This window comes from Camelus bactrianus, chromosome 14, assembly GCF_048773025.1.
Source record: "Camelus bactrianus isolate YW-2024 breed Bactrian camel chromosome 14, ASM4877302v1, whole genome shotgun sequence".
NCBI classification, from domain to species: Eukaryota; Metazoa; Chordata; class Mammalia; order Artiodactyla; family Camelidae; genus Camelus; species Camelus bactrianus.
This window is the reverse complement of record NC_133552.1, coordinates 55226769-55242148: the sequence shown is the minus strand read 5'-3', so window position 1 is coordinate 55242148 and position 15380 is coordinate 55226769. Positions and strand designations below refer to the sequence as shown.

Genomic DNA, 15380 nt, shown 5'->3' with positions numbered 1-15380 from the left:
AAGATAGGTAGAGATGAATGCGATTCGCTGGAGCCAGTTCACTAGTTTGGATGAACAAGAACAGTATAGAAACAGGGATCTAGGGAAGGAAGATCTCACCAGACAAAAGTGAGTGATTTTCAATATTTCTCAGTTCTTTTCTTCATCACTGGTTGCAGTTCAAACTAATGGCATTTGGAAGAGCTCTCATGCTGATCGCTATATCCAGACAAGTAGGAGAAAATAAAAAGTAAGTGAGAAGGGGAGAGGCTTAAACATGCCAGGAAAAGGGGACATCCTTGGCAAGTTTCCTTCCCCTGCTGTCACTCACACCTGACTGAACTGACGTGTGAATATGGGAGTATTGATTGGGAAGGTATCTTTGAAGAACTTGTCTATTCAGCCTTTGCTTTATGTCAGGCTAATCTTGGACTGATTTAAGATGCTGCATTTTACAGCTCTATTGATTTATCTTTTGCTTGCCCCTCCATATTGATTTTTGACACTTATTTTGGTATCTTGAAAAGTACAAAGTTGAGACTTTGATACACTTGTGGGCAGGGACAGAGTGGTTTTTTTTTCACATTTAGCAGAGAAGTGTCCTAATTTATAAAATATTTAGGGACACTCTCATCTTGGGAATGTTTGGGAACGTTGCTTGATTCATAGGGTGCCCACTAGCTCCTTGAGAAAGAACTAGAGCACTATATGTAATTAGGGTTCAGATATATAAAAACTGACTGGTGAACTGATGGATCTGGAGGTGAGGATCAACATAAAGGGTTCCTGATGGAGCATTATCATGAATGAGGAAGGAATCCGGTAGGCTAGGCCAGAATGAACAGGTGTGAGTGGACACCAAGGGTGGTACAAGTTCTAGGTATAGAATGAAGCTGTGCTTTAAGACTCTCAAGCCCCCCAGGTTATCAACACTTATGGGCTTTGAGAAGCAAAGGGCTGAGTTAAAAACAAAAGCCTATGAATTGGAGGCACAGTTCTCCTGTAACTGACCACTGCCCCCACCCCCAGAAACCTGAAGGTAAGTATGTGGGAATTTCTTCCTTATTTCCTGAGATACAAAAAACCGATTACCAGAAACATGGAGATCAGCAGCAGCATAGACATGGAAAAAGGAAGTATACCAATTTATGGACAGCAAGAACTGAGAACTCTCAAAATGCAGAATGGGGGTAGAAACTCTCTGCTCGCATGTGAGACATCCTTCAGGTCAAGACTCCTAATGGGAAAGAGACTGTACTTAGAAGTCGTAGAAATGTTAAGGCTGGGGTATGTAGAATGTATCTGAAACTATCTCTGGAAGATGTGTAAATCTGAAATATATATCTCAATTTTATATGAAATATACATCTTAAATTTCAATCAAAGCTTAGCTTGATATAAAAGAAAGGCTGAACAGACAACTTCTCTAAAGATATCTTCTCAATCAATACCTCCATATTCAAACCTTGGCGCAAACATTTTAGTGAAATACATACATACAAAAAAGAGGACTAATCGTAAATGTGGAACTCAAAGAAATTCCACAAAATGAACACATCTGTGAAACCAGAACCCAGGTAAGAAACAGAGTATTACCAGCATCCCAGAAGCCTCCTCATTCAGCCTTCCAGTCAATATACCTTCAAGATTGACATAGATTAGTTTTGCCTGACCTTGAGGTTTATATATATAGAATTGCACAGAGAACTTTTATTTTATTTTATTATTTTTTTTTTAGTTTTTATTTTTATTTTGGGAAATCTGAATTGAGATATTTTTTTACATTTTTTTTATTGAGTTATAATCATTTTACAATGTTGTGTCAAATTCCAGTGTAGAGCACAATTTTTCAGTTATACATGAACATACATATATTCATTGTCACATTTTTTTTTTTCACTGTGAGCTACCACAAGATCTTGTATATCAGAGAACATTTCTTGTGTCTGGCTTCTTTGACTCAACAATTTATGTCTGAGATTTATTCCTGTTGTATATCATTGTGATTTGTTAATTTCTTACTGCCCTTTTCACAGCATAAATACAGCACAGTTTATAAATCCATTCTGCTCATGGTGGATAATTTTTTCCAGCTTGAGTCTACCAGGGATAGTGCTGCTGTAAACATCCTAGCAATTGTCTTTTGATGAGCATATGCACAATTTTCTGTTCTTTGTATAACTAGGAATGAAATAGGGTCATAAGAGGATGCATATATATAACTTACATACGATGTACTGAACAGTTTCCCAAACTAGTTGTACCAGTTTATATTTCCATTGACAGTGAATGAAAATTCCACTTTTTCCATGTCATTGCTAACACTTAATACCATCTTTTATTTTTTCACTTTAGCCATTCCTATGTAATTATAATAGAATCTCATTTTGGTTTTTAATTTGCATTTTGTTGATGAATAATAATATGAAGCACTTTTTTGTATGTTAGACATTTTGAATACTGTTTTATGAAATGCCTTCAATTTTTTAGTGGCTTTATTTCCTATTGGTTCTTGGCTATTTTTCCGTTAGTCTTTTTCTGTCCTTTACTCACTGGTATGTCTTTAATAATTATTTCTCATATCAGAACATACTCTGAATTATTTCAATGTTTTAAAATTTGTTGTCATTCACATATTATGGTCAATTTTGGTAAATAACCCATAAGAATTTGAAACAGACCTTAATTCTGTCACTGCTAGCACGTTTTCCATACGCTAATTAGGTAAAGTTTGTTAATTCCAGATATTTTACATCTTTACTATTTTGACTGACTTTTCTGCCACTTGTCTAGAAATCGGTGTTAAAATCTTCATATATGGTTGGGAATGTGCGTCTTTCTCCTTCATTTCTGTCAAATTTTGCTTGTATTTTTTGAAGCTGTGTTTTTAGATACATGTAGATTTAGGATTATGGCATCTTTCTCTTAATTGCTCTCTTTAGCATTCTGAAGTATCCCTTTTTATCTGTGGAAATCCTTCTTGTCTTAAAATCTAATTTAACTGCTATTGATAGAACTGCTCTGTGTATACATCATCCATCATGTATTATTTTTAGTTAGCATGATATATGTTTTCCTGTCCTCTTTTTCTCTCAAACTTTCTATGTTCTTGTATTTAACGTGTGTTTTTCTTTATAAAGAGTAGACAGCTGGATGTAAGCTGCATATATAATTTGTCTTTTACTTGGAGCATTTAGTCCAAATTCATTTAATGTAATATTGATGCAGTTGCATTTATAGCAACCATTTTAGTATTTGTTATCTTTTTGGCCCACCTGTATTATGTTATGTTTTCTCTGCTTCTTTGCTTTTAATTGGAATAGTCAAATATAATTTTTAAATTAATTTTCAGTTTCTGAGAACAATGTGGTAGCCTCTAACTACAGGTGCTGTTTAAATTGAAATAAAATTTAAAATTTAGTTCCTCAGTCATGCCGCATTTCAAGTGGACAGTAGTCTCACACAGCTAGTGGTTAAGGTGTTGTAAGTACAGATACTGCATTACTGAGTCTAAACTCATTCTGCCCACCACATGACAGGCCAATAAATCAGGAGACGAGGTGTTGGGGCAAGGAATAGCGACTTTATTCGGAAAGCCAGCAGAGTGAGAAGATAGGGGACTAACGTCCCGGAGAACCATCTTCCCCACGTCAGAATTCAGGCTCCTTTTATACTAAAAAGGGGTGCGTGTATGCTTGGTTGTTGCAAACTTCTTGGTGTAGGAATTCTTTGTTCTTGGAATCCTTTCTTCTTGCAGCTGTCTACACGGGTCAGATCATGGTGTCCCTGTAAAACCTCCAACAAAACAAACATTATTTTCTATTCTGCAGCTTATCTTCATATGAATGGAAAAGTGTTAACATCCTTAAAGGTTAGAGCCTTGAGACTAGGCTGTCCTGAATATTTCAGGCTGTAGGCAGCATTCTTTTACAAAAGGTGCAGAACCAGCAAGACTAAGCCTAGGAAACAGAGCACAGGGTTAAAGCCAAAGGAACAGATCTAATATGGAGTCAGATTTGCTCTTTTCTATCACAACTGGGCATTTCTCTCATTGCAAGAAATTCTGTTACACAATATTACTCTAGAGGGCACAGCCTGCATCTTTATTAGGGTCTCCCTTAAATTATTGTTTTTACCACTTGCCTGATAATGCTAGAATTTTAGAATACTTAACTCATACTTTTCCAAATTTTTGTATTATTGTCATTCACTTTAATTCTGTATGTTTTAGTAAACTTTTAATTTTGCATTGTTTTAGATTTACAGAAAACTTATGAAGATGCTATAGAGAGTTGCTATATAACTCAGTTTGTCCCTATTTCATGTCTTACATTATTATGATACCTTTGTCACAATTAGTGAACCAGTCAGTATTGATATACTATTAATGAAAGTCCCTAATTTTTTTTCAGATTTTCTTAGTTTTTACCCAATGATCTGTTTCTATTCTAGGATCCTATCCAGGATGACAAATTACATTCAGCTGACATGTCAGTATGTTTTTTAGCTTCTCAAGATTTACTGTTACTTTGTACAGTTGATATTTGCTTGTATGTGCCCACTTTTAAAAACCTTTTCTAATCTTTTTAACTCTTTTGTTTTACTATGTGCTTCTTTCTGCTTTTATGTTTTTGCCTGAGATCATTTTTCTTTTTCAGAAAGAATTCTCATTTGTATTTCTTTTTATGAAGGTTTCTAATCAATGCACTTTTAGCTTTTATTTGCCTGAAAATGACTTTCATACTCATTTTTAGAGGGCATTTTCACTGGACATGCAATTTGAGGTTGGCAGTTATTTATTTTTCCCGATTTTAAAGACACCATGCTTTTGTCTTTGGCTTTTTTGACTTCTGTTAGAACTCTGCTGTCACCGTAAAGTTTCTCTTTGAAGGTATTGTGTCTTTTTCCAAGGGCTGTTTTTCATACTTTCCATTTCTCTTTGCTTTCAGCAGTTTTATCACAGTGTGCCTACATATGACTTGCTATGCAGTTATTTTGCTTCAGGTTTGAAGAGCTCCCTGAAAACGTCTCTCTATCTTTTTGTTCAATTTAAGCCATTGTTTCTTCTGATGTTTCTTTTATCCCATTCTTTTTCTTCTCCAATTTCACATATTTAAGACCTTTTCACTGTGCCCTTCATGCTTCTTAAGCTCTTTTACTTCCCAGACTTTTTTTTTCTCCCTGTATTTCAGTTAGTGTATTGTCTTTTGACCTATCTTCCACTTTACTAATTTTGTCTTTTACTGTGTCCAGTCTGTCAGTAAACGCAACTAATGATGTCTTAATTTTAGATGTTATATTATCAGTTATAGAATTAACTCTTGATTGTTTATTTTTTATCAGCATACTAACCATTGTTATTTTAAAGTACATGTCTGCTAACTCCAGTAAGTGTATCACCTTCTAAAGTTGCATTTCTTGGTAATCAGTTAATTGATGCCTAATGGTTTTGAGTGAGTGGTACACATGGTGAATAAAAAATTACAGAAGGACCAGATGAGGTTATCTATGAAAGAAGCATAATTGTCTCTGATTAGCAAACAAAAAAGGCAATCTCCCTCTGGTTTGATTTTTGTCTTTGGCCCGAGACTTCCCAAGTTTTTCATTGAACACTTTTTCAGATTGTTCTCTGGGATCCCTATCCTTGGATGATGTTTCTGTCCTTTGCAATGAGTAAATGAGGAAAATTCTGTGGCATTACTTATTAGCCCCCTTCTTCAGCAATCTTCAGAATTCAGCAAATGTTCATGAAGACCCTCAAGTCTTCAGTTTTGTCACATTTACCCTGTGTAACCACTCAAGTCTCTCCTGGTTTCTTTGCACTTCAGTCCTTTGCCAGGGACAAGAATGAATTCTCCATTTCTTCCTTTTCCCTCCATTAAATTTTTTTTTTTTTTTAAATAAAGCTGTGGAGCAACAGTGCACCACTCCTGCAAAGACTTTGACCTGAAAATACTGTTTTTATATGGAGGGTTTTTCCCCTTCAGTACCACAATACTGTGGAACAGTCTGCTTTAATTTTCAGAGGTTTTTGGCTTGGCTATTTTTCCTTGTTCCTATGCAGTCAGAATTTAGCACATGTCTTTGGAGGAAATATGCTGTATGTTTGAGGCCACTCAGCTCTACAGTCTTGTTTTTCTAGTGCTGTTCAGCCACTGAACACTCCACTGGTTTTGCTTTCCCCATAGTGGCTCCCTGTCCAGGCTAAGCTATATTCTTCCCTTCTTCCTGGGGCTCTAAATTGACAGATGCTCCCCAGAAAGAATGGCTGCGGGTCACGAGATCACTTCTCCATGGTCCTCCCATAGTCAGTTTATTAGTTGCTAGTTTTTGTTGCTTCTGCAGCAATAAGATGTCTTAAATAAATTATTTTTGTATTTTCCCTGCCTTTTTCTGCTCTGTGTGGGAGCACTGGTATAGCATGAATAAACAGAATCCTTCTCTTAGTTTAGATTTTCTAGATTTGATTTCTTGACAGTGGGTTTTCAGAGCATGGAGATTAGTATAAATATGGCACATATTTAGCTATAGAATTATTATATATAAAATTACTTTCAGAAATAAAAATAACACTAAAACTTTCCATCTAACCCTGAAGTGTGTAAATCTTTTATTTTTTGCTTTTTCTCATTATTTATGATAAAATTTTATAACCACTGTGTTTTACAGCACGTTGATGCTATGTACCTACTATTTTGAGCACAAATAAACCTTACTTGGTTGTAATACAGAGAGAGTTCCTTAGGAGCATAGGTGCAAAAGTACAATTTTTTGTGATCCCTTTGATACTGTTTTGCAAATTTTCTTATTTAGGCACTTTGAACTTGCACAATTTCTGCCAAAGGTAACTGTTCTCAAGCTTTGATACTTTATCTTCATTACCCTCCATTTTCTGCCTAGTAACAAACTTTATTAGTTAAGCAAATAACCAAGAATTGTGGTTCATTAATTGAAACTTCAGATTCACTGGTTTTAATAAAAAAGCCTACAGTCATGTCTTGAATCACTTTCAGATGTTGTTAATTTCTTCTGATTGTTTTTGTTTTTTGTTTTGGTGTTGCTTTTTTGTAGTCTTTGTGTGAAAATAATTACTAGAGATTGATTCATTAAAAATAACCAAGTGGTTCGGTTTGCATAATGAGTAAACCAGAAAACACAAAAGCCGGATATTCTTTTCAGGTGATAATCACTTTAAAATGATCATCTGATAAGTAGGATTTAAAAATTAAAGATTTTAATAAAATTTTAATTCAGTTTTTGAGATTAAATCATAAGAAATGAAAGAGGGAGCCGATTAGTTAATTGTATGAAGACCTTAATGTGGCAATATTTTTAAATTTTAATTCACTTTCTTGGTGTTATTGCAAAGTGCTTGGTTTTCAGAATGCATCATTTGAAATATTTATAATCTCTTTTTGCTAAAATAATAATTTCAGTAAAAATTCCAAATATACAAGAAAAACATTTTGCATATAACACGAATTTAAATATTTATGTCTATACATCTATATACACACATACACACAAACATACACACACGTTACATATAGAAATATAAATAGCATTCTGTTGAATCTGTAATGGTAGAAAACAACTTTCAGTTGCCCAGCATCTTGTCACCTGTTGGAGAAAAGTGCTCTTCATTATGCGATCAGTTTTCAAAGTTGAGTGAAAGTTTACTTGATAGTTACAGTGCTTGATCTCCTGTATAGTAAATTAGGTTCTACGAAGCTCCCGTGTGTTTATTGGAGTTTAACAACACTGCATGATTCTGTACTACTTGGGTTCCAGCAAGAAGCACCCCTGGGCGAAGAAATCACAGCTGGGAGCAATTAAGACTGATGAGCTCGTGGCTGAGGAAATCGAAATGGAAAGAAACTTCTTTTGGAGGGGGAATCAGGCTCTGCATTCCCAAGCATTTCTGAGTTGAGTGCAATTCTCAGAGGAATTTAGGACTGAGGGAAAAATGTGAATTTCAAATATTTGGAGGTTTTCTCAGCTTATTTAATGTCTGCATACCCACTATGTGTTGACTCTATTGGATATTTGAAGGAGAAGAAATAAATTGACCAACTGTTCTTTTTACTTATTTCCCCATTTTTTTCATATACCCCAAGTTTTCCTTAATATTTTAATTTGACCTTATAGAGGGACCATAGATGGTCTCCTAGTTTTTAACTATTCGTTTTATAAAGATTGAGATAGCTATGGTTTCTGAGAAATCGGCAAAGCACAAAAAACATAAATATCAGTTCTCTTGAAAAAAGTACACACTATTGTGGATGAGATTGGTCTGAATTATCCTTTAGAAACTGTAAAATAATCCAGTTGGAATTTAAAAAAAATACACAGAAACTTTATACATAATTCTTGAAACTGCCATCCTAGATAAAGAACTGGTTTCTAAAGAGCTAGATAAGGATGAACTTAATCAAGAAAAAGAAATTAAAATGACAATAGAATGCATAGTTTATACCAGTTTCTCTTGCTTTATGTTTGAATTATAGATATGTATTAGAAACGTATTTCTTTTGAAGGCTGAATTGGGTCACTAACAAATTATAAATATTAATTAAATAGAAAGTTGTTTTTTTAGACTTAGTAATTTATCACAGATTGATTTATTTTCAATTCTATTTGCCAGTTAGTGCTAACCTGGTTGTTTTATGTGGGTATCTTTGTGACCCTATTGAAGCTTCTATATAGCAGAAATATTATGATAATACTAGAATGTTAAAAGCAATAATGATTCTATGTTTTCTTTCTCTAAACAGGTAGAATGGGTTATTTTTATAGGTAATCATCTATTTAACATGATATTCATCTGTATCCAGATTTTCATAATAATTCTTTTTTTAAATTTTCCTCTCACCTTTCTCCCCCTTTCCTCCCTTCCTCTCACTCTCTCTCTCACTCCCACTATTGGGGATGTTGAAAATATTCCATATGGGGAACAAAGTGAAGGCCAAGTTTTGAAAATATATTCCAGACAATCACCTTGAAGGACTGATGGTTCAGAGCATGAACAATCTAAGAGAGGGAATTCATAATTATTAACTACAGAAGATGTGGCTTGGCAGGATGATAAATTACTGAACCAAAAATTGTCTTGTGTTTTATTTCTAGATATACCAGCATATCTCTGTGTAACCTCAGTTAACTTCATTTATGTTAATACTTTATCCACTTCAGAAAGTGATTATGCTAATTCTGGATGTCAGAAGATTGGATAACCTTAGTATCAGACTTTTAGAAAGATCTTTATTAAAAATGTATTGAGGATAATACTTTAGTTTGGGACAATCATTGACTAAAGTATAGGGTCAAAACTCTGCAATCATTGACCAGAGGTTATATGAAAGGGAACCAGTGGCTGGTTATTGCCCAGTTGATTTTTTATTTCCTAAACCAGTGGTTCTCAACTTTTTTAAGTTCCTTAAATTCTCCCATAAAATAACTCAAGTTTCAACATAAGAAACACAAAATCTCATTTCCAAGTTGGAAATGCATACATGTGCCTGCATTATAATGACACTCACAGTAAGATTTAGAAACAAATTGCTACGTTAATGTTGGTGGTATATATATTTTTGCCATTGAAGCTTTTATACCTGATATTGCTGTTATCTCTTGGACTGGGCAAATTACGTTAATGCCATAGTAGTTTAGTAGAGCTGCTACCTAGGCTGAAGACACAGCCTTATGATGCACGCAGTACGTTGGGAGTACAGTGGTGTGGAATCTACAAAGAACCATAGAAACCATTAGAAAGTAAGTGCAGGAAATGAGTTAAGCACAAGCCTAAATTTCCAGGTTTATCCTGTATTATCCATAGCAGGTCGGGTCAAACTTGTCAATGGATGTGGGAGTTAAATTAGAAAGAATTCTTGGAATATTTAGGAAAGCACTTCTTGTCATGAGGGGTCTTCAAACTGGGACACATGTGATCTGAGAGTGTAAGATAACTTCCCAGGGGGTAAGAGAGCCCAGGCGTTTTAAGGGACATTTCTCAGATCTTCCACTTTTCTGTGAACTCTTTCCTAAAATTAATCTATGTCTGCTTTCCCAATAATCCTTCCATTTTCATCAAAGTAAAGCATCCTTCCTCATCCCAGATGTTACTACTGAGCATTAGACCCCTTTGGATGCTCCTGCGGAAGCTTTAAGGATGGACGAAGCACAAAACCTGAGATTTCCGTCCTTCCCTCCTAGTGCACATTCTCTGAGGTGTGCAGTGTGGCGTTTGAAGGCAGGGTATTTCACTTTGTGTGGGATCTCCATCAGATCTGGATTCAGGTATTTGGTAGAGTTGCACTGTAGGATTAATGAGACGTTTATTCAAAGGGTTTTTTTTTTTTTTCTTTTCATCATCTGTCCTCTTATGAAAAATGCACTGCTTTAGCAGGAGAACAACCACAGGTTTGGTGATTTAGTAGAAAGATTCACAGGACTCAGCGTCCACGTGAATAATGGTGTCTCCAACTGGAAGAGTTATGGTCATAATCAATAGTCCCTTGTTAAGTCTCAGTAAGGCTTTTCTGGTGTACTTCTTACACCCTCAGAAATTAAATTCTAATGTTTGCAGATCACGTGGTTTCAATTTTTCTTTTCAGAACAATTGGAGGACAAAATATTTGGGTTGGTTGTGATACATTATTTAAGCCATTGTTGATGATGTATCACATGTAAGAGCCTTTTTATTTGTTGGTCATTCATTCATTCAAACATTCATTCAATAAGTATTAACTAGTGCTCCCAGTGCTTCATTTATAGTTGAGCCTTGGCTAGAAATATTAAATAAGGTAGCACACTTACTCCATTGAGTTTGACGTCTATGAGGAGAAACTATAACAATGTAGTGAATGATGTGATAGTAGCACGTGTGAGAAATCTGGGCTCACTACGTGGGGTAACTTGAATCAGAATGGTTTTCTGGAGGAGTTGGTAGAGAATTTCGGGAAGAGATGCAGCAAGTTTGAGTTTGGACCTAGCTTTTAAAAGAAAGGTATACATTTTATCTGAAACTTAAATGTCTGAAGGTTAAACCTTCACATGAAATACACCCCATTTGGAGGAATGGATGTGCAAACGGTGGTTCATCCTCACAATGGAATATTGCTGAGCAGCGAGAAGGAAGAGGCAGTGATACATACGAGAATGTGAAGGGGCCTCAAATGTGCTGTGCTAAGTGAAAGAAGCCAGATTGAAGAGTATGCTTCTGTGTACGTGATATTCTGGAAAAGGCAAAATTATGGGGACAAAAAACAGACCAGTAGTTGCGCGGGGCTTGGAATAGGAAGGGTCGACTGCAAAAGGTATGGGGGGAATTTCTGGAGGTGACAGAGTTGCTCTGTATCTTGGTGGTGGTCAGATCTCAAAACCGTCCATGAAAAGGGGTGACGACTGCTGAATGTATATCATATCATATATATATATATATATATATATATATATATATATATATATTTTTTTTTTTTTTTTTTAAAAAGGCGAGTAAGAACTCACATGAACTTAGCTGTGTTCCCACAGGTGCCCCTGTGCATGTGGGCTCATACATGCCAACTCACAGAGCTGCCCGTCCGCTCATTCCTTGCTCCTTCTGTTTCCTCGTGAAAGGATCCCCCGCAATGCTTCTCCACTGGCGTGCTATTAGATTTTAGGCGGGATCACTGTTCATTGCCTGAGAGTGGAGTGTGCCTTGTAGGATGTCTGGCACTCACCTGCTAAATGCCAGCAGCATTTACATACATTTTCCCAAGGTCCCCTGGAAATATGTCTGCAGCCCAGCTGAAAACCACGCGCCAGGCTTGTTTTTTCTGGACTCTGTATAAAGAGGAGTTGAGTAGTTCTCTAATTCATCAGTGAAGAAGAAAGAACCTGAGAGTTTGGCTCCCCCTTTCTTTTTCGTGGGGGAGAACTGCCCCCATGCAGAGAGGGTACATTCTGGTCTGCTCTCTCTCCCAGGAGTAGCGGGGTTGACTTTGCTTCTGCCACATCTTGGGATTGGAAAGTGTGAAAGGGAAATCTGCGTGAGTGTCGCAAGCCATCTGTCAGCACACCTGCCTCGTGTCCTGGGAGCTAGCTTCTAGTGTAAGGGAACTGGCACTTCAGTCTCTATTGGTCTGATTTCTATACCTGTCTTACCAGAGTTTGGGAAGGAAGGCGGAGGAATGTTATATACAGACTTCCCACCTCAGTTTTATGTAATGTTCATTTGTAGAAGTATCAACGGGTTACCACATGTCTTCCAACCTTTAGTTCCTATTATAACACACACCCTGAGCATATTAATTGAGACCTTGGAACTCAAAGCAATACTATGGCACTGAAGTTTCTGGAATCAGTTCAATAGATGTGTACGCAAAATGAGTGCCATTTGCTCCTCACAGCACATGGGTTGTTGCTAAGTTCTCCTCCACCTTTGAATGATTCAGGTCAAGGTCATGTAGCAGCAGTCTCTGCCCCAGTGACCCAGCATCAGGCTTTCTGATTGTGTCACTGACTGATCGACACTAGCTTGCACTGAAATTTGTACTCTGCACGCAGTGTAAATGACACCCACAGTGCTAGGTGGAGACGAGCTTTCCCTTTGAAGCATGGAACCACTATTTTTTTTTCTTTTAAAGCAAGGAAGTCTTTATTTTGCCGGATAATGGAAGTGTCATAACATGGAACAGTATCAGATCTTTTTGTGACTTGAAAAGCTACATGCATTACCACATACTTCCTGAGGCTGAAAATTCTTGTTTTAAAATAGTATTGATGGCATTCTGAGATGAAATAGGTGGACTAACCTCTGAAAAAAAATTAAGTAGGCGATTTATTTGTCCCACCTTCTCATAGGGCCCTTTCCAGCATCCTCCTGGTAGCGTTTTCATTCTTTCTCTGATAGAATACCCCTGACTGACTGTAACCAGTTGCCGAATCTAATAAACTGGATAGCTAACGGCTCGGTTAGGTGTTAAAGTCCCCCCCGTGGACTGTGTTTTAATGTGTAATATCACCATTTTCTGCTGTTTTACTTTTTTTTTTTTTTTTTAAGGCGTTTCAGTGGTTTGGCCAAAGCCTCGCTGGGCGGGCTGCAGGCACTAGGGCGGAGTCTGTGGGAACGATGTGGACTTCCCAGGGTCCCTCTAGTAGCCATGCTCAGACTGCTCCTTGCTTTGCAAATGCAGCCTCTGGGGCAGAGTTTCTGAACTTCTTATTGTCTTAGAACTTGTATATTTATCAAATGTGAGAATTCTTTGTGTTACACTATCTGATTAGGGTTGCTAGGCGTTGTTTTATTTTGGTTGAGCATTTAATTCCACAAATGTTTATTGAGCACCCGTGGTGCGCTGGGAATAATAATAATGAAAATATACGTAGTGTAACTCTGCCAGGCCTTCTAAGTATTTCTGTGCATTGATTCATTTGAAGCCTCACAATAATGCTGTGAGGTGATTCCTATTACTAACATCTCCATTCTCTAAATGAGGAAACAGGCTCAGAGGGGTAATGTAACCTGCCCAAGGTCACACAGCTGGAGAGCATTGATTTGAGTCTGACCTCTCACATGAGGCTCAAGTCTCTGCTCTAGAGGTTAATGCTGGGGGAGACTAATCAAGATTCCGTTTCAAAGATAATTTTATGTCTGCATGTAACAAAAACAACAAAGTAATACCCCTTAGAGAACAATCACATTGTAATTAGAGCCATTCTGGAGAAATGTAGTAAATCGTGTTTGTTGTTTTTGTGACAATCAGAAGGTGGTGAAAGATTAAATTCACATCTCTCAGACTCTTGAAGGCTATTTCAGTGGTTAATATGGAAAAGACAGTATCAGCAGACATGCTCTTAACCAGAACTTTATGGACACCGTGGTCTGCGTCCCCACCCTTCCACTCAGCAGCTGAAGGGGTTCGTGTAAACCACTCAAACTCTCAGGGCTTCGTCACCTCGTTCATCAAAGTAAAGGCTGAAAGAGGAAAACAGTGAACCATGTCTTTTCAGTCTCTTCTTCATCCTTGACTCTGGCTTTACAGGGATGCCTGTTCTCCTCCAGAGAGTTCATGATGAGTCAGGGCTGGAGTGTGGAAAAATGAGACCAGGAGACCTCCCCAAGTGGAGCTAGTTCACGGAGTACCCACTGTTTCCTTCCCATCCTGTTGTTCCGTGAAAAGCCAGCAGACTGCTTCCCCCTTGCCCTCTGCAGTGCCGCAGCCACACGTGGCTTGATCTCATTAGAGCTCATGCTTTTAGAAAGTAATATCTCAACATTAAAAGATGTCAGAGAAAGTAAATCAGTTCTCCCCTGAGCATTGCTTTTTAGAAGATTCAGTTGACGCTCAAAATTAGTTACCTTAAATCACCATGGATCCAAAAAAAAAAAAAAAAAAAACCCAAAACCGAATTTACCTGACATAGAATTTTCAGACATATGTCTATTTGTCTGTAATGGTTATAAAGATATTCTTTTTTTTTTTGTCATTTTATATTTTTGAAAATTTATTTTCTGACACGTGTTATGCGATTCTGACTTAGACTGGCTTGCCCTGATGCAGACCCTGAGATAAGGATTTAGATTAAAGTGACTTACTAGGAAAGTATCCAGGAAAAACACATAGATGAGTGGGGACCTGAAACAGGGAAGGGATGGGTGGGGAGGGGAGGGGTGGAATCAAAGCAAACTTGTGATACCGAGTTAAGCCCACCAAGAGCAACTGTGGCTGAGTCCAGCAAGGTGTCCCTGGAGAGAGTGTATGTCAGCCTCAGATTTGTCCCCTTCGAGGATGAAGGAGCTGAAGTGTTTCGACACCACACCGGCAGTCATTGATTGGCTGCAGCTGGGTAGGTGTGGGGCTGTGTAAATTTCTGGGCACTTCCATCTTTTCCTGTGCACAGGCAGAAGGGTTCTGGCAGTCGTGAAGAGCAGATGCTGGCCTAGGAGATGAAAAGGAAAGAAACCAGCAAAGAGCTGTGGAGATAAGGGCCAAGTGCTGACAAGGTCTGTTGCGGGACCATTCGTAATCGCTCCACGAGCAACCATAAAGCTGATGAAATATTATCTAATGAAGTAGTTCCCTATAAAAAACAGAGGGGGTAGATCCTGCTAATCTGTTGTACAGATGAGTGTTTGTAGTAGTGAGAGTCCTGCAGGAAACAGATGGCACACCATGCTTAGCAATTTGAGGAATTTAATAAAGGAACTCCCTGCAGAGGTGAGGGCAGAGAGCAGGGAACCCCGGGGGCTGAGCGCAGCATGGGCAGAGAGGTACATAATTCCATCCTTAGGCTTGAAGGGTGAGGAGTATACAGATGCTGAGCAGAGAGGCTGTGTCCTGTCTCAGGTGGAGGGAAAGTCTGCCCACAGAACAAATGCTCTCGTCTCCCTGTCCCCTCCCTTTCCTGTCCTTCCAGTG

General features: G+C 37.6%; 1 long non-coding RNA gene across 3 annotated transcripts in view; it reads left to right on the top strand.

Annotated features, from left to right (window-relative positions):
• Positions 1–15380, top strand: part of LOC123617383 (uncharacterized) — a 293513-nt gene that overhangs the window by 188850 nt on the left and 89283 nt on the right. The gene's annotated exons all lie outside the window — the stretch shown is intronic.